The sequence below is a fragment of the Prenolepis imparis genome, unplaced genomic scaffold (assembly GCF_030444845.1).
Source record: "Prenolepis imparis isolate NDT839.2.m4 unplaced genomic scaffold, iyPreImpa1.0 SCAF_3, whole genome shotgun sequence".
Lineage (NCBI taxonomy): Eukaryota > Metazoa > Arthropoda > Insecta > Hymenoptera > Formicidae > Prenolepis > Prenolepis imparis.
This window is the reverse complement of record NW_028141161.1, coordinates 21,570,989-21,577,184: the sequence shown is the minus strand read 5'-3', so window position 1 is coordinate 21,577,184 and position 6,196 is coordinate 21,570,989.

The window sequence follows — 6,196 nt, the reverse complement described above, 5'->3', positions numbered from 1 at the left end:
CCGATGCCACGCGGCAAACAGTGCCGCGATCGCGCCAGCACGTATATAGGTAGATCATATCGTGCGAGTGGTGGTAAATAATTAATTATTTAAATATTTATTCATTTTTTATACTATAGTATTTTAGTATTTTTTGTAGATTTTTTTAATATTATATATTTATTAGGTATGGGGATTATGTAATAGAGTGTGATTGCGTGATTTATTTAATTTTTGAATCGATTAATGTACAATTTTTTATTTTAATTGAACGAATTTCGTGTTTATTTATTGGAATTATTAATTTCTCATTAATAATTATATTATATAGAATGCTTTATGTGAGAGGAAAAATTTTTATTTGATCAATTTATTAAATTAGTAATTTTATTTACTTCCTCAATAATATATGTATATATTTTTTATAGTTATCACACAGTTCAAATTTAATTAGAGTTTTATTTGAAGGAGGTGAGTTATATATAAGTTTAATTTTTTATTATATTTTTTATCAAAATTATTATATCGTGTATAATTCAGAATTAAGTCTTTATTTCAATAATATATGTATATATTTTTTATAGTTATCACACAGTTCAAATTTAATTAGAGTTTTATTTGAAGGAGGTGAGTTATATATAAGTTTAATTTTTTATTATATTTTTTATCAAAATTATTATATCGTGTATAATTCAGAATTAAGTCTTTATATAATCAAATTGGGGATATTAGATTATTAATATCAATTAGGTTAATATTTAATTATAGGAGATAAAATATTTATTTGTTAAGGGGGATAGTAATAAATTAATATATTAAATAATAGAGCCAAAAATTATTACTAAAATTAATTTATTATTATATGTATTATATATTTATTATTATATCCTCTAACAAATAAATAAATAAATAAATAAATATTAAATACTAAAAGAGCTCAGATTCCATTTTCTATATATTACCTTTAGCTATACAATTATTTACCCACTTCGTTCGCACCTGGTGATATCCCGGGGGGTGATCCCAATATAATACAATATATCCCTCGCAATGTCAAAAGAATTATGGAGCGTTCATGATTCAACGTGCGGAAGAATAAAATGCGCACATGTGCATGCATACACACACACACACACATCCGTAAAATTGAACTGTTTGTTTATACATTTATGAAATACGAATCATAGATCATTCTCTGTCGTCAATTTCGAACGAATAGCACGATAGACTGAAAGATTTATAAAATTGATAGTAATTAATTGTAAGATTAATTTTTTTTCTAATATTTTATACTTTATACAAACTTTGCGAATTGTGTAATGAATTTTTGAATAATTTCTGCACGCGCATAGATGTCAATGATATGCTCCGATATGCTTGAAATCTTTCTACAAAGTATGTCGCATATGGTACAAAATAATTCTAAAAATAAAGAACGAAATGAGCCTGCAATCAGTAAGGTCGAATTATTCAATGTGAATCTTATAAATTATGAATTATGGACTTACGTCAGACTTGCGCCGAACCCGTTCAATTGCTTGCGTTCATTCACCAATGAGCGACAGGGTGACAATGACAAATAATGAATGAAGAATAATGATGGGAAAGGAGAAATGACAGTAAAAAAAGAAGGGGGGAGATTTCACGTCTGTCTGACCATACTAGTCTTATTAGTTACTATTATATATGTTTGCATCTACTGATGAAATAATTTCCGAAACACAGCGTACTTAGAATTTTATGAAACATATTACTCCAAAATACTGCGAAATAAGAAATTGTTCTCTTAATATTAAAAAAAAAATAACATAAAATATCATAGAGTTATCGATTTACAGAAATTTGTGGAGGAAATTTACAATTTGGAGAACCACGATAAAATAAAATAGAAATTCGCAATATTCTATTTTTCAAATAGATTTTAAAGGATGACAGCACTGACATAATTGATCGATGCAATTCTCGTTGGATGTTGAGGTGATTATTATGAAGATGGATGTGGTTTTTCTATAAATATCAAAAAGCGAATCATTATCATTTATTATATAACATAATATTACAGAAAAAAAATTTAGAATAATATTATCAATATAATATATCAATCTATATAAATCACTATATGTCAGTATTATTACTATAAAAAAAAATTACTATAATCAATATTAATTATATTAAAAAAATAGAAACAATTTGAAATCGAGACTTATTTAAATCATATATATCTTGATTGATAATTATAATAATTTTTCATTATTTATGTAATAATTCATAGTTTTCATATAACAGCTAAAGTATTCAACTCAGTCTTTTATTTAAAAAAATCCAAGATACATCGATCATCATTTTTTTTGCAAAAATGATATTATCGATGTCTTCTTAGAAATCCAACGTAGTGATATCTTCTGGAACCTGTTTGAATTACATGGAGTCATTTAATATCGCATGTCCAACAGCTAATAATATCGTATTCTACGTAAGATATATCGCAATGTGTTGTCAAATTAGCCCATATACAGAATTATTTCTTTTTTTATTATTTTAGAATCATTTTTTGCTGCGACTGTTATCAACAACTATCGTCATTAATAGTAGCTTGTTTTCTATTCCGAAAATAAATGAAATCTAACAGCAAAAGCGAATCGAATGGCAAACACTCGCTCAGCTATTGCTACTTGTTGATCGACATAGGACCGATTCTCTAAGCCGACGTTGATTACCTTTAATTGCGTCCTCATCATCGCACATCACTGTCCACTAAATCAATTAAATTCTCTTAGTCATGGGGCAGAGAAATCAACTCTTGAGACGATATTTTAATATTTCGAGTAGATAGATGACGGATTATTTTTCAAATCTCTCGTTGATAATCAAATTTGTTATAGTTATTATAATTAGTTTTTTGTATGTACAAAATAATAAATAAATAAATTTTATTCATATAATTCGTATAATTCATATAATTCATATAATTATAATTATAATTATAATTATATATAATTCATATAATTTCTATAATTTATTTATTTATGCAGACTGTATGTACGTATCGATGACATCATATGAGATTATAATATCGGACTTTTTAGAACCGGATTTCGAAAATTCCCCATTCTCTCGGGAATGCTCTCAAAAAATAATCGCATAGTCCGGATAATTGTTCTCCATCTTTATCATTACGTGTAATTTGGTCATGATGTACATGTATGTGCGGACGCAACGTTGGGAATTACGATGCGAACATCGCGTTAAAGTACCGAGAAGCATCGGGAGCCGGTTCTTTCCTCGTCGTTCGATAGCAATTTATTTACCGCAAAATTACACCATACAGACAGATTAGATGCGCTCGCGCGAATAGCATTATTTGACCCAAAGAGTGCATACTCGGCGAGAAAAAGAACGGGGAACTTTTTATTTTTACCTTGCGATTCCGCAAACATACCGCTCTGATTCCTGTCCTGGAATCTGCGAATCTAATGATACATATAACTTCTATTTTGAGACTATCTTTCTCTTAAAACATGGGAGGTGGGAGAACCTTATTTCTTCGTATTTTCTTATTTATTGTTTTTGTAGTTTTAAATAGATTCTGCGAATTTCTTGAAAAAATATATTCCGCGAGAGAAAAAGCAAAAAAAGATGTTTATGTTTATATTTCAGAATGAGAGATAATTATGCAATTAATGCAATATTTTGCAATTATAAGCTAAATTGATATATCTCGAAGAGTTTCCGCTCGATAGGCAAACTAATTATTAGATAGGTCGAGATCACAGTACAATTCACAGATATAATATTCAGAGATAATTTTGATTACGATAAGCGGATAAGAGAGAAAAATAGGATTTGAAGATGATGATAGTTGCTCGTTAATATCGACGAGTGATTAATATTTAAGGAGAAATATTGTTCTATATCAAATTATCTCGACAAACATTTCGAGCAAACACGCAAACATCAGAGAGAGAACTCTCATACAATATCAGTAGAAAAACAACATATTGTTTGATTAGCGATTGAAATCATTATTATGTAATGGTTGGATTTCGAGCTAAATTGTGCGACGAAATAGTTCGTTGACATTGAACTCTTGTTTTTCGATTTTGCGATTATGTCAATCGTGTTTTGCGTTGCATTCATTCTCTCTCAAGAGTTTAATCCTCAGAGGTCTAATAAAAGTCCTCAAAAGCGATGAAGAAAAATTTATTTATTTAAAAAATTACAAGATAAAATTTTCCACATCTCTCAATATCTTAACAACACTCTTCAAGGATAATTAAAAATTCGTACATCCTGAGGTTTCTTTCCTTCATTCACAGACAGGCAAAGTTGCAAAAATTTGACGAATTTAATGAAAATAATATTGCGCTATTATATTTATACTCAGAAAGCGATTTTTTGTACATTTACAATTTTTAAGTTTCCCCTTTTCCTTGACCATCGATTGTAATGAATGTAAAGTATAGACTTTACGTTCAAATATATGCGTTTTAAACAAAACGATGACTCACGCTACCTCGCGTGAGCGAAACAAGAAGCATCATTAGGTAATACAAAAGAACGAAAGAATCTCCTCTTGTGTTCACATCTAGACGTGACTATGAATATTTACGTAACAAGCGTGAAATATATGCGGTATTTCATCGCCGCTGAGACACACCGGATTTGTTTACCGGCGTCCTTCATCTTCATCGCAAGGGAGCAATGTCGCGAAGACGAACGACCTGACAGGACGACGACGTTCAATCGACCGCGAATAAAATCCGCGAACGAAAGCTAGCTGCGGGCAACGCTAATCGCGATTTAACGCTCGATTTACCTCGCGCTCCGAAGAACGGCGAACACGATAATGATGATGATGATGATGACGATGCGTCTGATTTCGCGCGCTTATATATGTATGTATGCACGAATATCGTCGGTAGACTTTGCGATTTCGAGATTGCGAGGGATTACATCAGATATTCAAATTAATTACGTAGATGATTAAAATCGCTCCGACAATTCCGATGGATTTAGCAGGAATCGAAAAATGAGTTATTAAATATAAAAATAGTAATTTCGCGGAGAGGGATGCATTTATGATCGCAAGATGCGTTTTATTTTTTTCTTTTAATTACTGAAGATGACTCAAAACGTTTAATTTTAATTGATAAATAGTAGTTAAAATTAATTAGGAAGTTTTTATCTCGCGCTTGATTCTTATATTAGCCTTTTTTATTATTATTTACATTAAAAATAATAATTCGTTGCGCGCGATCTTCGAAATCGAGAATTGTTGAATTTTTTCTATCTTTCACGATTGACACCAAATGTTTATCGATTTTGACAAAAAAATCGAACAGAGAGAGAAATCGGGAAAAATGCTAGAGTCGATTCTCGAATTGCAAAAAGTATTTTGTTTCATATAGGTACAAATTCTTTTTCGAGTCATCACATTTTTTTCTTTTCGCAAAACTATCTGGCGTCAGCGAAAATAAAAATAAAAAATAGTGAACGTTATGAAATTCTATAGCAAAACTATGACCCGCGCAGAAGAGAAAATGTTAGGCGATAATTGAATTGAAACAGAACAATAAGCAAGAAACTGTATCATATCAAACTGAAAAAACACTTGCGATTCTGGAAAGACCAAAATTTACATTCACGATAACACGTTAATACTGTTACTTTTTTTAAAATCCGTTCTCTTAATATCTTATGATGTTCTTCGATACTCTTCCAAGAATGACAAATAAAAGAAAAATTCATTCAAACAAACTTCACACACACAAACATACAATCCCAGCTTACAATATATTATCTGACTGTCCATTTAATTAATGAAAAAGAGAACGTGTGTGTTAATCATAATATAACAAATTAATTTCAACAGTATAGTAATAATAAATATTTTATTTAAAAATACTGCATTTGTTTGCCAAATATATAATTTTGAAATATATTATATAAAATTATACGACTGTCATCATATAATTTTAAAAAAGATAAATCCTATTCGGTTTAATCATCCATATGTTACATAATACACAACAAACATCGATAAGTGATTACATTTAACAATTAGTCAAAGACTTTTTATGCATCAAGATGTCTGGTCCATGAACCTCCGGATGGAGTTCATAATAAAAACCACCGCATAACAGAATCGTAGGTCTCGGAGGTCTCTGGCACGCGAGCGATTCCTCCTAGATCATCTACAAGATCGCGTTTCCTCTTC